Source organism: Meles meles, chromosome 6 (genome assembly GCF_922984935.1).
Source record: "Meles meles chromosome 6, mMelMel3.1 paternal haplotype, whole genome shotgun sequence".
NCBI lineage: Eukaryota > Metazoa > Chordata > Mammalia > Carnivora > Mustelidae > Meles > Meles meles.
The window spans coordinates 49,397,924-49,416,944 of NC_060071.1; the positions used below are offsets into that span (position 1 = coordinate 49,397,924).

The 19,021-nt window shown below is 41.9% G+C and overlaps 2 non-coding genes and 1 pseudogene across 2 annotated transcripts; 2 read left to right on the forward strand and 1 right to left on the reverse strand.

Moving 5' to 3' along the window:
- The first annotated feature begins 311 nt into the window (after positions 1 to 311).
- Positions 312 to 429, forward strand: LOC123945301. Its single transcript, XR_006819148.1, has one exon. It is a non-coding gene; the product is annotated as a U5 spliceosomal RNA (small nuclear RNA).
- An 8,859-nt stretch (positions 430 to 9,288) lies between these two features.
- On the forward strand, positions 9,289 to 9,404 carry LOC123945300. Its single transcript, XR_006819147.1, has one exon. It is a non-coding gene; the product is annotated as a U5 spliceosomal RNA (small nuclear RNA).
- Positions 9,405 to 18,104: 8,700 nt separating this feature from the next.
- On the reverse strand, positions 18,105 to 18,591 carry LOC123944891 (annotated as a pseudogene).
- Between the last annotated feature and the right edge of the window lie 430 nt (positions 18,592 to 19,021).

Below are 19,021 nucleotides of genomic sequence, written 5' to 3' on the forward strand. Positions count from 1 at the left end.
TAGATGTCAGGCAGCTGAGTCTCTGCGTTGGCCCTTAAAGGTTGCCCCAGAGCAACGTTTTGAACACTATTTCCGGAGTCTGTAGGGTCATTAGTCAGCATCATTTGCATACCCATAATACATTGCAAACAGTATAATTTTTTTTCAAGTAAAAAAAAAAATTCTTTATTTGACTTTTCTAAGTGTGAGGATGTTATTTTCAGAATTCCTGGGATATATTTCTGCAGGCACTAATTCTTGTAATAAACAGCCACCCTCGCTGTATTAGGAGTCACATGTACCTGATAACTGAGTTAGGCGCACTGTTTTTTATGCTCTGGTTTCTCTTCAGATCGCATAAATCTTTCGCCTTTTACTAAAGATTTCCGTGGAGAGGAACAATTCTGAGTTTTAACCCAATTTTTTGAGGCCTTGTTAACTAACAAGGCTATTTATCAGGTTTAAAAAGGAGACTTACAGTGTGATTTCATTAAAATTTAACACGTGGTTAGCTTCTGCTGCGGGCCATTATATGAAAATAGTAAATCTGCTTGAGTGCGTTGCATACACAAGCGTTGCATACACAATATGGTTGATTAGATGGTTTTTGTTCTTGGTCAGTGCAGTAAGTATAAGTTTTATGCTTTTATTTTGTATAGTTTTACTGAAATAAGCGCTTTTTTAAAAAAATAATTGCATTGATCTTTAAGTTGGTGTGTTGTCTTCTACCTTACTCTCTAGACGTAGTATGGTTTTTAGTTTTTAAGATTTTATTTAACAGAGATCACAAGTAGGCAGAGAGGCAGGCAGAGAAAGAGGGGGAAGCTGGCTCCCCGCTGAGCAGAGAACCCAATGCGGGTTCGATCCCAGGATTCTGGGAGCATGACCTGATCAGAAGGCAGAGGCTTAACCCACTGAGCCACCCAGGCGCCCCAGTATGATTTTTTTCTGGCCTTTCGTGGTGCTTTATTCTACGAGAAGTGAATAACTTTTTCTGCACCTAGGGGGTTCTGAATATGCAGTGTGCATACCACATCTGTTGTGGGTTGGGTCCAGGACTTTTCAGTACCCTATCTTCTCTAACCCATGGAGTCAGACACTAAAGCTCACTTTCGATGTTAAGGAACTGACTCACATAAGGAGGCTGAGAAGAGATCTGCCGTGTTCAAGTTGGAGGCCCAGGAAAGCTGGTGTGCAGTTCCAGTTCCAATGAAAAACTGAGAACCAGGGGAGCCAGTGCTGTAAGTCTGGGTCCAAGGCCCAAGAACCAGGAGTGCCAAAGACCAAGAATAGTGGAAAATGTGTCTCCCAGGGATGCCTCCGTGGCTCAGTTGTTAAGCAGCTGCCTTCAGCTCCGGTCATGATCCCAGGGTCCTGGGATGGAATCGGGCTTCCTGCTCCGTGAGCCTGCTTCTCCCTTTGCGGTCTGCTTCCCTCCTTGTGCTCTCTCTATCTCTGTGTCAAATAAATAAAATCTTAAAAAAAAAAAAAAAAAGTGCCTCCCAGTTCAAGCACAGAGAGTAAATTTGCTCATCTGCCTTTTTGTTTTCTGTTTGGGCCTTCTGTTCATTGGATGATGCCCACTGCAGTGATGAGGGTGATCTTTCCTCACTATGCTAATTCAAATGCTAATCTCTTCCAGACACACCCAGAAATGATGTTTATGACCTATCAACTATGTGAGCTTCCCTTAGCTGACATACTAAATGAACCATCACAGGGGGGCCTGGGTGGCTCAGTCCTTAAGCATCTGCCTTTGGCTCAGGTCATGAACCCAGGGTCCTGGAATGGAGCCCTGCATCAGGCTCCCTGCTCCATGGGAAGCCTGCTTCTCAACCTCTCCCACTCACCCTGCTTGTGTTTCCTCTCTAGCTGTGTCTCTCTCTCTCTGTCAAATAAATAAATAAAATCTTTAAAAAATAAAATAAAATAAAATGAACCATCACAGGGGCACCTTGGTGGGTCCATCAGTTAAGCCTCTGCCTTCAGCTCAGGTCATGATCTCAGGGTCCTGGGACTGAGCACCGCATCAGGCTCTCTGCTCAGGAGGGAGCCTGCTTCCCCCTCTCTCCCTCTGCCTGCCTCTCTGCCTACTTGTGATCTCTCTCTGTCAAATAAATAAATAAAATCTTAACGAAAAAAAAAAAAAAAGAAAGAAAGAAAGAAAAGAAAGAAGCTCTCAACATCCATGCCCCAAGTCAGGAGTCACTAAACCAGCTCACTTCCACAGGGCTGCTGGGCTGGGCTGGGCTTAAAAAAGAGGTGGCCAGAGTGACTGACTTTAAGAGATCTACAGAAGACCCCTTTCCTGCCTCATTTTCACTTTATTGCCCTTCCCCCATTTCACAAAGTAAACATTTCCTGTCATCTACCCTAAACTTTACCAAGGAACAATGCTGGAGGATGTAAAAACTTCTGGGGCTCTCAGTAAATGTCAGCTTGGAATATTTATATCAGTTTGGAGGAAGGAGATGAATCTGGACAGCAAATTCTTTTTATTTATTTATTTTTTAAAAGATTTTTATTGGGGCGCCTGGGTGGCTCAGTGGGTTAAAGCCTCTGTCTTCAGCTCAGGTCATGATCCCAGAGTCCTGGAATCAAGCCCCGCCTGGGGCTCTCTGCTCAGCAGGGAGCCTGCTTCCCCCTCTCTCTCTGCCTGCCTCTCTGCCTACTTGTGATCTCTGTCTCTCTAGTAAATAAATAAAATCTTAAAAAAAAAGATTTTTATTTATTTATTTCACAGAGATCACAAGTAGGCAGAGAGGCAGGCAGAGAGAGAGAGAGAGAGAGGAGAAAGCAGGCTCCCTGCGAGCAGAGAGCCTGATGTGGGGCTCGATCCCAGGACCCTGAGATCATGACCTGAACCGAAGGGCAGAGGCTTTAACCCACTGAGCCACCCAGGTGCCCTGGAAGCAAATTCTTTTGTAAATTAAAATTTTCCATATCTTTTCTTCCAATAAAATTTGAGGATTTAATTTGTCAATAATAGTTCATTATATGGTAGTGAGTGACACTGTTGAAACACCTTCCATCCACTGACTTATGGGAACAAGATTTCTCAGGTTACAGCTTTTAATAAAAATGAAAAAAAAAATGGGGCACCTGGGTGGCTCAGTGGGTTAAGCCTCTGCCTTTGGCTCAGGTCATGATCCCAGGGTCCTGGGATTGAGCCCCACATGGGGCTCTCTGCTCAGCAGGGAGCCTGCTTCCCCCCGCCACTGCCTGCTGCTGCGCTTACTTGTCATCTCTCCCTCTCTGTCAAATGAATAAATAAATTCTTAAAAAAAAAAAAGGATTGGAAAGAAACCCTGTATTTTCTGGCAATAAGCAACATGCATCCATTTAATTAAGAAATGTATTTCCAGGGCGCCTGGGTGGCTCAGTGGGTTGAGCCGCTGCCTTCGGCTCAGGTCATGATCTTGGGGTCCTGGGATCGAGTCCCGCATCGGGCTCTCTGCTGAGCAGAGCCTGCTTCCCTCTCTCTCTCTCTCTGCCTGCCTCTCTATCTACTTGTGATCTCTCTGTCAAATAAATAAATAAAATCTTTAAAAAAAAAAAAAAAGAAATGTATTTCCAATAAAATGATAACTTTATGTTTAATAATTACCAAAATTATGGAGTGTGTTTATATAGTATGTTATGTTTATATCAAGTGTGTAGTACTAGTAATTACAGTAATAAATTAATCCAGAAGAAAAACATTAATGCATAGAATTTTAAGTCCAAACAATGTGGAAAACGTTTTAAAATTCAACTAATGTACTTATTTTGTCATAGTGAAATATGATTGAGTAATCAATAAAACACTTACAGGTATAAAAATATTTGCATTAAATTCTTGGTGAAAGGGAAGTAGAAAAACAAGTTTGAGGGGCATCTGTGTGGCTCACTCATTAGGGATCTGCCTTGGGCCCAGGTCATGATGATGTCAGGGTCCCTGTTCAGCGGGGAGCCTGCTTCTCCCTCTCCCGCTCCTCCTGCTTGTGTTCCCTCTCTCACTGTGTCTCTCTCTGTCAAATAAATAAAATCTTTTTTAAAAAGAAAAAAGAAAAACAAGTTTGAGAAGAGAAAGTAATTAGGTAAACAAACAATTTTTAATTTTTTTTAAATTAAAAAATATTTAATTTCTTATAATAGGGGACCCCGGCCCTGGGTGCCAGTTGGTTGGGCAACAGACTCTTGGTTTTGGCTCCAGTCAAGATTTTGGGGCTGTGGGATCGAGTCATGCTGGGCTGTGAACTCAGCGTGGAGCCTCCTTGAGATTCTCTTTCTCTCTCTCTCTGCCCCTTCTGCTCAAGCGTGCTCTCTCTCTCAAATGAAAAAATAAATCTTTTTTAAAAAATTATGATGGAGGGCGCCTGGGTGGCTTGGTGGGTTAAGCCTTTGCCTTTGGCTCAGGTCATGGTCTCAGGGTCCTGGGATGGAGCTCCACATCCGGCTCTCTGCTCAGCAGGGAGCCTGCTTCCCCTCTCTGCCTGCCTCTCCACCTACTTGTGATCTCTCTCTCTCTCTGTCAAATAAATAAAATCTTTAAAAAAAATTATGGGGGCCCCTGGGTGGTTCAGTGGATTAAGCCGCTGCCTTTGGCTCAGGTCATGATCTCAGGGTCCTGGCATCGAGCCCCGCATCGGGCTTCCTGCTCCGCGGGGAGCCTGCTTCCTCCTCTCTCTCTGCCTGCCTCTCTGCCTACTTGTTATCTCTCTCTCTGTCAAATAAATAAAATAAAATCTTAAAAAAAATTATGATGGTAGTTATCAAATCTCTTGGGCATTTATCTTCCAATGATTACATTTTAAAGTGATACAACAGCTTAGCGTATCAATATTTACAATGTACAAAATATCCATTCTTTGCATCTATTTAAATGTATATTGTAAGTTATCTTATGGAAGCTATACATATGTTTTTTTTTTAAAGATTTTATATATTTATTTGACAGAGAGATCACAAGTAGGCAGAGAGGCAGGCAGTGAGAAGCAGGCTTCCTGCTTAGCGGAGAGCCCGACCTGGGACTTGATCCCAGGACCCTGAGAACATGACCTGAGCTGAAGGCAGAGGCTTAACCCACTGAGCCACCCAGGTGCCCCTATACATATGATCTTTAAGGTGTGCACAAGGAATATATATTTTCAAAATTCTTTAGGAGCTGTAAGAGCAAAATATTGGACTCCCTGACCTTAACAAGTGGCCTGTGGCAGGAACTGAGCACCAAAGAGAAGCAGTGGCCAGGAGAGAGGCTGCAGCAAAAATGAGCAAAGAGTCCTAGAAAGAAGGTAAATCTGGGGATGAGAGCTGAGACCTAGAGGTTTAATCCACCTCCATAGGAGTCTCTGTCCACTGCGGAATCTGTAAGGGTTAGGTGTTGCTCCTATGCTCGGACCTCCCACTTGCAACTGTGGCCCCTGGGCTCTAACCACAACAAATAGGGACCAGAGAACAATCTATAAGAACATGCAAGGATGATTTAACAATCTCTTGATGCAGATATCCACTGGAAGAGATTGGAGCAAAATAATCCCATGAATAATAATAATAATCCCATGAATGCAGAAAAAGCAATGAACTTGAATACTCATTCATTATACATATGTACATATATATTAATCTGAACATACTAGAAATAGAAGGGAATCTGCCCAAGCTAATGAAGAATACCAACCAAAACACCACATGTAGGGGCGCCTGGGTGGCTCAGTGGGTTAAAGCCTCTGCCTTCGGCTCCGGTTGCGATCCCAGGAGGGTTCTGGGATTGGCAGGGAGCCTGCTTCCTCCTCTCTCTCTCTCTCTCTGCCTGTCTCTCTGCCTACTTGTGATCTCTGTCTGTCAAATAAATAAATAAAGTCTTTAGAAAAAAAACATGTAAACAACATGTTGTTAATTTTCCCTTTGGAGTCAGAAAGAAGGCAAGAATCAAAATTTCCATCAAAAATTCCAATTAAAGTGGCACCTGGGTGTCTCAGTGGGTTAAAGCCTCTGCCTTGGGCTTAGGTCATGATCCCAGGGTCTCAGGATCAAGTCCCGCATCGGGCTCTCTGCTCGTCAGGGAGCCTGCTTCTCCCTCTCTTTCTCTCTGCCTGCCTCTCTGCCCACTTGTGATCTCTGTCTGTCAAATCAATAAATAAAATCTTGAAAAAAAATTCCAATTAAAGGTTTCTATGATCTTTTTGTTCTTGTTGTTTTTAGGGTATATCTTCTATTAAATATCCGTATGAATTGTTGCCCGGAATGGAAGTGCCAGCCCCATCACAAACAATGAAATTGAAACTCCACCTTTGCAATCAGACATGGGTTCACGCTTGGATTCAGAAGCCCTGGGAACTCCACGACTCTATGGAGCCTGGAATGCTAAAAACAAAAGTTAACCTTCCTTTTGGTTCTCTAACCAGTGAAAGCTGCTCAAGACCTTTCCATAATGAAGCTGAGAAATGTCCTGAAGGTGAACGTCCTCTAAAGCTTAGGAGCAGGGAAACGCTCTTCAAAGCATTCAGATTTGCTCCTTTCCTGTTCCATCAGTGCCTGAGCCCCTGGACAATGCCTGCGAGCCTAGCTATTACCATAGGGGGGAACTTTGCATGTTCATGGATCTCTAACTTCCCATTACATTGAGAAATATAAAAAACATGCAAAAAGTATTAAAGCAAATGTATGCACGGATGAACTCAGCAGACATGACTCTAAGTGAAAGCAGCCAGTTACAGGGGCTACATGTTGTCTGCTTCCATTTATATGAAATATCCAGAATAGGTACTTTAGAGACAGAAAGTAGAATAGTGGTTTCCAGAGGCTGGGGAGCAGGGAGTGTTTATGTGTGTGTGTGCTGCTAATGGGTAGAGTTTCTCTCTGAGGGGACAAAAATGTCCTAAAATTAGATTGTGGTGATGATTGCACAACTCTGAATATAGTAAAAACCATTGAATTATACACTTTAAATGGATAAATTGTATGACAAGTAAATCATATCCCATAAAGCTGTTTTTAAATTGTAATAACTTTTTATTTTTTATTTTAAATTATTTATTAAAGATTTTATTTATTTGACAGAGAGTGGGAGGGAGGGCGCAAGCAAGGGGAGGGACAGGCAGAGGGAGAGGGAGCAGGCTCCTGACCTAGCAACACCCAGGGATCATGACTTGAGCAGACTTTTAACCGATTGAGCCACCCAGGTACCCCTATAATAGACTTTTCAAAAAATTAAGATGTGAAATTTAAAATATATGTCACATCTGATTGACTAGTTAAGAGCAAAGGAACCAGCAAAGTGAGAAAAAAAATGCCAATTTAAAGAAGGTGTCAAAGTTGGGAAAGAAAATGTTTATATATATAATCAGCTAGAAGAAAACAAAAAGAGCTGTAATTTCCTTCCTCAAGGTTGCTCAGTTGCCACAATAGTTAGGGAAACCTTGCAAGCAGTTCAGATCTAGTAACAGCACTGCAGAAAGAACAGCACATTTTTTTTCCTTGTGGGGGTGGGAGTGTGGGGGGTGGAAGGGGATGTCTTTTTTTAAATTTAAATTCAACTAATTAACATATCATGTCTTATTAATTTCAGAGGTAGAGTTCTGTGCTTCATCAGCTGTCTGGAACACCCAGTGTTCATTCCATCCAGTGCCCTTCTCAATGCTCATCACCCAGATATCCCATCCCCCGACTCTCCCCTCCAGCAAGCCTCAGTTTGTTTCCTTCTTACGGTTTGTCTCCCTCTCTGATTTCATCTTGTTTTATTTCTCTCAGGTTTGTTTCTTCTGCTAACCAGAATCAACAAGCACATCAAAGAACAATACATAGGGAACAGCACATTTTTAAAGCCTAATTGGGGGGGGGGGGGAGTGCTTGTCTGGTTCAGTCCAAAAAGCACCTGGCTCTTGATCCTGGGATCATGAGTTCAAGCTCCACATTGGGTGGAGATTACTTTTTTTTTTTTTTAAGATTTTATTTATTTATTTGACATACAGAGATCACAAGTAGAGAGGAGGAAGCAGGCTCCCCGCTGAGCAGAGAGTCCAATGCCCAGCTGGATCCCAGAACCCTGGGATCATGACCTGAGCCGAAGGCAGAGGCCTTAAACCACTGAGTCACCCAGGCGCCCCAAGATTACTTTTTTTTTTTAAGAGTTTATTTATTTGACAGACGGAGATCACAAGTGGGGGGGCGGGGGTGGGGGTGGGGTGGGGGGAGGGAAGCAGGCTCTCCGCTGAGCAGAGAGCCCGATGCGGGGCTCCATCCCAGGATCCAGCATGACCTGTCCGGAAGGCAGAGGCTTTAACCCACTGAGCCATCCAGGCGGCCCTAGAGATTACTTTAAAAAAAAAAAGTAAATTTAGAGGCGCCTGGGTGGCTCAGTGGGTTAAAGCCTCTGCGTTTGGCTCAGGTCATGATCCCAGGGTCCTGGAATAGAGCCCCGCACGGGGCTCTCTGCTCAGCGGGGAGCCTGCTTCCTCCTCTCTCTCTGCCTGCCTCTCTGCCTACTTGTGATCTTTATCAAATAAATAAATAAAATCTTAATAAATAAATAAATAACAAATAAATAAACTTAAAAAAAAAAAAGTAAAAGCATAGGATAAAGAGACCCGGGATCTGAAACTGGAATACGAGATTTCATCTCCCAAAGCAGCAGCAGCAGGTGGGGCAGGAAACCTGAGGCCAAGCACGCAGACTCCAATTTTAAACAGGATACTGACAGGAATTTTTCTCAAACGGCAGACGAAAATGCAGAATGATGAAGAGTGTATACCCTGCAGGTGCACGGTTAAACCAGGACAAACGAACACCCGTCTGCCTACCACGCAGCTTAGGAAAGAAATACAACTCTCGCGTGCTCTTCTCAACCTGGCCTCTCCCTCCCCACTGAAGGGAGGAACCACTGCCCTGAATTTTGTATCAGTCTCTTATTTGCTAATCTTCTCTTATTCGATTTAATGACAAAGTCTTTACTCGATAGAAAACAAACTCAGCTGTACAAATACATCAAACATAAAGACCGAGTCCCTTATCAATAGGCATTTAGGTCCAGTCAATTCTCTTCTTCGCCCCCTAATGGAGACGCCGAGGTACAGTGTGAATACTAACCTATTTTCCGAACCCGAAGAGCTGTGACTCGATTATTTGCATACCCACAGTGCACTGCACACGGTACAAATTTAAAACAATAAACCTTAAAAATTCTTCCACCTATGTGTTTTAAAGTTAGATATCTAATTACAGAGTAATCTAAAAATTTTTATTCAGGCAATGAATTTTGCCATTAACCAGCCACCATCATTGTACTAGGAGTTTTTTTTACCCGAGGTGTGAGTTAGAGGGCTGAGTTTTATACTCTGGTTTCTCTTCAGATCGCATAAATCTTTCGCCTTTTACTAAAGATTTCCGTGGAGAGGAACAATTCTGAGTCTTAACCCAATTTTTTGAGGCCTTGCTTTGGCAAGGCTAATTTATGAAGTTGAAAAATAGATTTGTAAGTGGTTGCCTTTTCAGGGTTTTTTTGTGTAGTATGTAGGTAGTGCGTTTTAGCCGTGGTGGTAGTGATTTTTCTTGTATTAAATATCACTTCGTAGAAGAACGACGTGGCTCTCTATGGGAACGTACACTTTTTTTTGTTGTTGTTGTACGTGTGTGCTTTTGGCTTGTGTTTTGAGAGTTTAGTCGCGTGGGTGCAGGTGCTGGTCCTTACTTTTATTTATGGCTCTCTTGTCGGTGGTTTAAAAGCTTACTAACCTGTGTTTGTCTTAATTTTGTTTATTTTCCCCTATGTATGCGCTTTGTTGACTTCCACATATGAGTGAAGTCTTATGGTATTTTTGTTTTTGGTTTATTTTGCTTAGCGTATACCTTCTATCTAGTTCCATCCACGTGTTTGCAAATGACAAGATTTCATTCGGGTTTAACGTTTTACAAGTCAGTCACTTGCTCTCTTGTCAAGTAGAAGCAGGGGGTTTGAAGTTTTGTTTTTGTTTTTTGTTTTAAGCTGGTTAAATAACTAAGAAGAAGGAAAGTGTATGAGGTTGATTTTTTTTTTAATCTAGTCCAAGATCTTTCATCGTGAAACCAGTATAGAAGATTAAAAGTGCTTGTATCATCTTTTTTGGTGCTAAATCTTCTAAATCCAGTGTGTATTTGCACTTTGTGTATTTCAGTTGGGGCCGGCTTCTCTACAAGCACTCAACCAGCACGTGAAACTAATGACAGTACCGGGCAGCACAGGTCTTGTATTAATTACATTGCCCCAACAGCCCAGTTTAATAGATCCTTTCTCTCTTCTTGGAGGTTTGGTTTCTTTCCCTAGATTTTGGTTATTAGAATGATTTTACTCACAATGAGTGTATGCAAGACTTTCTTTTCCTAAAGTGTGGAATGGAACCGCTGGGTCAGGGCAGGTAAATGTAATAATTTGTCCCAGGAGTGAATGTACTCATTTCCACTTCCATCAGCGGCATTTGTGTATTCCCATAGCTTCTTGTCCTCACGAGTCGTTGGTTTGCTGACTAATTTTTGCCCATCTGATAGACATTAAATAGTACCTGACAGTAGTTTTAATGTGCATTTCTCTAATTACTACTGAGGTTGAATATCTTTTCGGAGATTTTTTTGGCCATCATGGTTTATCTTCATTGAAGTGCCTGTATGTGTCTTTTGCACATTTCTGCCCCCTTATATTGTGAATCTTTGTCTTAGTTAACACAACCTCTAGACTCTAGAGACTTTTAAATTTTTTTAAAGATTTATCTATTTTAGGGGTGCCTGGGTGGCTCAGTGGGTTAAGCCTCTGCCTTCGGCTCAGGTCATGATCCCAGCTTCCTGGGATCGAGCCCCACATTAGGCTCTCTGCTCATCGAGGATCCTGCTTCTTCCTCTCTCTCTGCCTGTCTCTCTGCCTACTTGTAATCTGTCTGTCAAATATATGAATAAAATATATATATATATTTTTTTTTTTTTTTTTAAAGATTTTATTTATTTATTTGACAGAGAGATCACAAGTAGGCAGAGAGGCAGGCAGAGAGAGAGGGGGAAGCAGGCTTCCTGTTGAGCAGAGAGCCCGATGTGGGACTCGATCCCAGGACCCTGAGATCATGACCTGAGCTGAAGGCAGCAGCTTAAACCACTGAGCCACCCAGGTGCCCCAATAAAATATATTTTTAAAAAGTTTAAAGATTTATCTATTTTAGAGAGAGAGAGCACACTTGAGGGTGAGGAGTAGAGGGAGAGGGAGAGAGAATACTCAAGCAGACTCCACGCGGAGTACAGAGCCTGACTCTTGATCCCACAACCTTGAAATCAGAACCTGAGCTGAAACCAAGAGTCTGACATTTAACCTACTGAGCCACCCAGGCGCCCCTATGGAGGTTGTAAATAGTAATTCGTTGTTGGTTATATGATGCAGTTAACTTCTGTTTATAGCTTCCCTTTCCATTCTTATTATAGTGTGTCTTAATTTTAATGTCAAATCGATTTTTTTTCATTCTGATTTGTGCTTTTTTGGTGTGTTTTAATAAATCACTACCTCAAGTTATTAAGGAAGTTCTGTCTTTTAAAGCTATGTCTTTCATATTTAACTGCTTGATTCTTCTGGAACTGAATTCTTGTGCCCAGGCGTCCCAAGCATATGACTCTTGATCTCAGGGTTCTGAATTCAAGCTGCATGTTGTGGGGTAGAGCCTATTAAAAAAAAAACAAAAAAGTAATTGATTCTTGTATAGAACCTTATATCTGGCAATCTTACCTACTCTTTCATTAACTCCAATAAATTGTGTGTAGATTCTTTTGAAATTTCTATTTACAAAATCATATTATCTGGGACCTTTTCATTTCTTCCTTTCTATTATTTAGATTTATTTTTTTCTTATTGAGCAGTCAGCCTGGACAATGTTTATTATATAATATAAATATATATTTATATATATATAATTATATATATAAATTTATATATATAATATATTATATCATAATAAGTAGAAATGAGTTCAGTGGACCCTTTTTTCTGAAGCCCGATTATAAAAGAATGCTTTCAAATGCTTCTCCATTGAGTTTGATATGTCCTTTAGGTATTACATACCTTTTATGGGGTGAAGGATGTTTACTTATATATTACTTATATTTACTAAGAACTTCTACTGAACCTATTAAGATATGATCATATGGTTTTTCTTTTATTTAAAAAAATTTTTAAAGATTTTATTTTTTCATTTGAGAGCAAGCACGAGCAGGGGGAGGAGCAGAGGGAGAAGCAGCCTCCCCGCTAAGCAGGGAGTCTGACTCAGGGCTTGATGTGGGACTCTGGGATCTGACCAGAGCCCAAGGCAGACACATTGAGCCACCCAGGTGCCACTTTTTTTAAAAGATTTTATTTATTGATTTTTTTTCCTTTAGATTGTCAATGTGATGGATGGCATTGCGTGAGCAAATGTTGAGCCAGTCTTGCATTTCTAGAATAAATATGTTTTAGACAAGATAACATAAACTGGGTTGTTCAAACAACAAAAATTTATTTCTCACAGTTCTAGAGGCTGAAAGCCTGAGATCAAGGTGCCAAATGATAGCTGCTGGCCTTGCCCCTCCCCCAGGTTACAGACAGCTGGCTTTTTTTTTCCTTTATTTTTTATGGATTTTTATTTATTTATTTGAGAGAGAGTGAGTGAGAGCGGGAGAGCAGAAGCAGAGAGGCAGAGGGAGAAGCAGGCTCCCCGCCCAGCCAGGACCCTGGGATCATGACCTGAGCTGAAGGCAGATGCTTAATGACGAAGCCACCCAGGAGTCCCTCACAAAGGAATTTTAGGGGGCACACAAATACTCAAGCCACTGAAAAACCCAACTTGATCACATTGTATTTTTTTTTAAGATTTTATTTATTTATTTGACAGACAGAGATCACAAGTAGACAGAGAGGCTGGCAGAGAGAGAGGAAGGGAAGCAGGCTCCCTGCTGAGCAGAGTCTGATGCGGGGCTCAATCCCAAGACTCTGGGATCATGACCTGAGTTGAAAGCAGAGACTTTAACCCACTAGGCCACCCAGGCGCCCCAGATCACATTGTATTTTTTTTTGTTGACACTGTTATTAGACTTTTTTTTTTAGACTTTTATATTTAATTTCTCTAGTGGGATTTGCCAGTGAAAATATTACTTTATTGTTCTTTCTTTGTCTTGTTTTATTATCAAGGATATAGAAACTCCTAATGAGCTGGAGGGGTGCCTGGGTGGCTCAGTGAGTTAAAGCCTCTGCCTTCAGCTCAGGTCATGATCCCCAGGGTCCTGGGATTGAGCCCCGTATTGGGCTCTCTGCTCAGTGGGGAGCCTGCTTCCTCCTGCCTAATGAGCTGGAAAGTATTTTTTTTTTTTCCTCCACTGTCCCTCTTCTTTTTTTTTTAAACCTCCTAATGATTTTGTATCAGGTTGGAATGATCTAGATGTTACTTGAATGTTTGCCAGCAAAGCCATCAAGTTCTGATGTTTTGCTAGCAATTCTTGTCCTTTATGACTTGTCTTTTTATGACTTTCAGGTTTTCTATTTCTTCATGAGTCACTTTTAAGTTACATATATACACATATGAATGTATACAGGTATACATACATATGTATATATGTTACATACTTATATCTAAGTTATATCTAGGTTTTATGTTATATATGTATAATATATATGAACATTTTCTGCAGTTTTAAAATTTATTGGCACACAGTTCATATTCTCTATCATTTGACTCTGCTCTGTTGTCCTTTTTTTCATTCCCAATATTATTTATTTATACCATCCTTTTTTTGACCTTATAAATCTTGTCAGAAGTTGTCAGTTTTATTAGTTTTTTTTCCCCAAAGAACCAAAGTTGGAGTTTAATGATCCTCTCTAGTGTATCTTTTATCACCCCACTATTTTCTGGTTATATCTTAAGTATACTGTTCTATACTTTTTTGGTAGTTTTTCTATTGTTTTAAGAGAAATTCTTGTGGCATTCAGCAAGGTGATTTAAAAATTCATTTGGGGGGAACCTGGTTGACTCAGTTGGTTAAGCCTCTGACTATTTTTTTTTTTTTTAAGATTTTATGTGTTTGACAGAGGGAACACAAGCAGGGGGAGTAGGAGAAGGAGAAGCAGGCTCCCCAGTGAGCAGGAAGCCCGATGCAGGGCTCCATCCCACAACCCTGGGGTCATGACCTGAGCCAAAGGCAGATGCTCAAGAACCGAGCCACCCAGGCACCCCCGCATCTGACTCTTGATTTTGGCTGAGGTCATGATCTTGGTGTCTTGAGATCGAGCTCTGTGTCAGGCTCTGTGCTCAGCATGGCGTCTGCTTGAGATTCTCTCTCTCTCTCCCTCTCCTTTCTGCCCTTTCCCCTTCTCCCTTTCTCTCTCTCAAATAAATAAATAAATAAATATTAAATAATAAAAATTCATTTGGAAAAGAAAATGAATGGTCTATTACAGTGATGCTTTGTTACTATACCTAGTTTCTCATGTCCCACTTGATTTTATTCTTATTTCGCTTTTCCTCCCAGACTAGAAGCTTCTAACATTCTCGGCCTCATCTTTTCTTGTATGCCCTGGCCTGAGCCGTGGAATAGTACTGCCCAGGAAATGTGGAAGGAAGCAGCAGGAGGAAGACTGTCTTCCATTAAGTGGTCTCAAGAGGAGCCAGTCTTCTCTGTAAGGAAACAGAGGTTTCTCCCTGCCTGCCTCAAAGGGTTTGGTGAGAAGCAGATGAAAGGATGATAGAAAAGGAAAATGTTTAAAAGTGATATGTAAAATAAAGCATTGCTCTAATCTTCCCAAGCTAGCCAGTAACACAGATGCTCCCTGCAGAGCTCCTCCCTGTGTCTTCAGGACAGATAGGACCTTCTCTAGAAAGGCAGAGGCAGATAGGACGCGAACATACGCGCACACACATACCCCAGCATCTGCTCCATAATGAAGGCTTGAGGTAACTTGTGCCTTCCACACTGAAGAAACCCCATTGCCCAGCCAGTCCCTGCAGCCAGAACTGTGGGTACTGCTCTAACCACACCATGTCACGGTGCAAACGACGCCTCAAGTAGGCCAAGGATGGGGCCCTCCAGTTAGTGAGGACACCTCACTTTGGGTCTTCAGAGGGTGAAGAGATCACTCCCTTGTGCTTAGCCTAGCACAGAGCTGAGAAAGCAAGCCCAGGCACTCACTTCTCTTTCCTCAGTGTCTGAATCAGCCCCGCTGGGGGGAAAGTCCCCTCACAGCCCAAATCCCCCACCAGCAAGCCCTGGCTGCCTCTCCTTCCAAAGGACTCTCTACAAGATCCCTGTAGCATCCAGCCTTTCTAAGAAAGTCCTGGAGGGTCTCCAGAACACGTAGGAATTCAAACCACACTCCCTTTCCAGGACATTGGGACTGTTGTCTAGGGGACCCCTTTCCTGTCAATGGAGCCTCTTCATTTTCTCAAGGGCATTTTACCTTCTGTGGGGATGCAGGGGACTTTCTGATCCTTTCTCTCTCTGTGTCTTTTAACAGATGTATTCAGCCATTAGGAGATATTTATTTGGGGCATTTTTTCAAAGTTCTTATTTAAATTCCAGTTAGTGGGGGCACCTGGGTGGCTCAGTTGGTTAAACATCCAACTCTTGGTTTTGGCTTGGGTCATGATGTCAGGGTCCTGGGATGGAGCCCCACATGGGGCTCTACGATCAGTGGGGAGTCTGCTTGAGATTCTCTTCCTCTGCTCCTCCTGCTGCTCGCTGCTGCTCATCTACTCTCTCTCTCAAATAATCTTTTTAAAAAATGCCAGTTAACATACAGTGTCATATTAATTTCAGCTCTACAAATAGTGATTCAGACTTCTGTACATCACCCAGTGCTCATCACAAGTGTCCTCCTTAATCCCCATCACCTACTTAACCCACCCCCACCCCTCCTCACCTCCCCTGGTAACCATCAGTTCTCTATGGTTAAGAGTTTATTTCTTGGTTTGCCTTTCTCTCACTCGCTCTCTTTTTTTCCCCTCGCTCATTTGTTTTGTTTCTTAAATTCCACATGTGAGTGAAATCATATGGTATTTGTCTTTCTCTGACTTATTTCACCTAGCATAATACACTCCAGCTCCTTCCATGTCATTGCAGGTGGCAAGATTTCATTTTCTTTATGGCTGAATGATATTCCTTTTTTAAAAATATTTTATTTATTTGACAGAGATCACAAATAGGCAGAGAGAGGAGGAAGCAGGCTCCCCACGGAATGGAGAGCCCAATGTGGGGCTCAATCCCAGGACATGGGATCATGACCCAAGCCAAAGGCAGAGGCTTTAACCCACTGAGCCACCCAGGCGCCCCTGAATAATATTCTTGTGTATGGGTGTCTACCCACCACATTTTCTTTATCCATTTATTTGTCCGTGGACACTTGGGCTATTTCCATAATTTGGCTATTGTAAATAATGCTGCCATAAACATAGGGGTGCATATATCTCTTTGAATTGTATTTTTGTGTTCTTTGGTAAATACTTAGTATTGTGATTTCTGGATCATAGGGTAGCTCTATTTTTAACTTTTTGAGGAAATTCCATACTGTTTTCCATGGTGGCTGCACCAGTCTGCATTCCCATCAGCAGTGCAAGAGGGTTCCCCTTTCTCCACATCCTCTCCAGCATCTGTTGTTATTGTGTTGTTGGCTTTAGTTTTTCTGACAGGTGTGAGGTGAGCACTCATTGCAGTTTTGATTTGTATTTCCCTGATGATGACTGATGTTGAGCATTTTCTCATGTGTCTGTTGGTCATTTAGATGTCACCTTTGGAGAAATGTCCATTTCTTCTGCCCATTTTTTATTTTTTATTTTTTTAAATATTTAATTTATTTATTTGACAGAGAGAGATCACAAGTAGGCAGAGAGGCAGGCAGAGAGAGAGGGAGAAGCAGCCTCCCCGCTGAGCAGAGAGCTTGACACGGGGCTCGACCCCAGAACCCTGAGATCATGACCTGAGCTGAAGGCAGAGGCTTAACCCACTGAGCCACCCAGGTGCCCCTTTTTGCCCATTTTTAAATTGGATTATTTGGTTTTTGGTGTTGAGTTGTTTTTTTTAAATATTTTATTAATTTTTTTGAATTTTATTTATTTATTTGACAGACAGAGATCACAAGTAGGGAGAGAGACAGGCAGAGAGAGGAAGGGAAGCAGGCTCCCAGCCAAGCAGAGAGCCGGATGTGGGGCTCGATCCCAGGACTCTGGGATCATGACCTGAGCCGAAAGCAGATGTCAGAGAAATTACTGCCTGTGCTTTCTTCAAGAACTTTTCTGATTTCAAGTCTCACATTTAGGTCTTTAATCCATGTTGAGTTTACTTTTGCGTATGGTAAAAGAGTATTTTCATTCTTCTTTCATTAACTTTCATTCTTCTGCATGTTGCTGTCCAGTTTTCCCAACACCATTTGTTGAAGAGACTGTCTTTTTCCCGTTGGATATTCTTTCCCACTTTGTCTAAGCTTCATCGACCATATAACTGTGGGTTCATTTCTAAGTTCTATTCTATACTGTTGATCTGTTCTTATGCCAGAACCATACTGCTTTGAAAACTGCAGCTTTGTAACATAACTTGAAGTCTGAAACTGTGATGCCTCCAGCTTTGCTTTGCTTTTTCAAGGTTGCTTTGGCTGTTTGAGGTCTTCTGTGGTTCCATACAAATTTAGTTTTGTGAAAAATGCTGTTGGTATTTTGAAAGAGATTGCATTAAATGTATAGATTGCTTTGGGTAGTATGGACGTTCTAATATTTGTTCTTCCAATCCATGAGCAGGGAGTGTCTTTCCATTTCTTTGTGTCATCTTCAATTTCTTTCATCAGTGTTTCATAGTTTTCAGAGTACAGGTCTTTCACCTCTTTGATTGGGTTTATTCCTAGGGTTTTTAAAATTTATTTTTAAAAAATTTAGAAAGATTTTGTTGGGGTGCCTGGGTGGTTCAGTGGGTTAAAGCCTCTGCCTTTGGCTCAGGTCATGATCCCAGGGTTCTGGGATCGAGCCCCGCATCAGGCTCACTGCTCAGCAGGGAGCCTGCTTCCCCATCTCTCTCTCTGCCTGCCTCTCTGCCTGCTTGTGATCTTTGTCTGTCAATAAAAAATAATAATAATAATAGTAATAAAAAGATTTTGTTTATTTATTTGAGAAAGAGAAAGCAAAAACAAGCTCTCAGGCCTTGGCAGTAGCCTGAGTTGCCCCCAAGTCTGTGAGCTGCCGAATCTTCTGGCTCCTGATCTCCATGACAGCCTGTTTCACAGCTTGCTTCGCCTGCAGAGCTGGCTAGATTTTCTCCATTTGCTTGCTGAGGAAGTCTGTCTTCCTCTCACAGAAGTCCTTGGCATCCTCAGGTGTCTTTTCTACATAGTAGCCTAGTCCATAAATGAGTACACGTTCCACATCATGTAGCTTCCCAGGGACACACATAGAACTTGTCAGTGGGATGAGTGATGCTTTACCCTTGTTCTTCAGCACATTTACAGTCCCTGGCTTCCACGTTACTTGGTCTGTACCCCATGACCTGGACAATGGACATGGACAAGAACTCCACTTCCTGTTTCGGCTCATTCTTGAGCATCTCTAGCTGTGGCAACATTGGTTTGGTGGTGTTAACTGACTGACACATTTTAGGCAGGAGGACTAACTATATTATTGTTATTATTATTTTTTTTGGTGCAGCTGTAATTGATTGCTTAATTTCTTGTTCTGCTGCTCAGTTATTAGTATAGAAATGCAACAGAGCAGCACTTGGGTGGTGCTGTCAGTTGGACATGTGACTCTTGGTTTCAGCTCAGGTCTGATCTCAGGGTGGTGAGATCGAGACCCACATTGGGCTCTGCATTCAGCGAGGAATCCGCTTGAGCTTCCCTCTCTCTCTTCCTGTGCCCCTTCCCACAGTGCACTCTCTCTCTGAAATGAATAAATCTTAAAAGAAATGCTGCAGATTTCTGTACATTGATTTTGTATTCTGCAACTTTACTGAATTTGTGTTTCAGTTCTAGAAGTTTTTTGGTGGAGTCCTTCAGGTTTTCTATATAGAGTATCACGTCATCTGCAAATAGTGAAAGTTTTATTTCTTCCTGCAGATT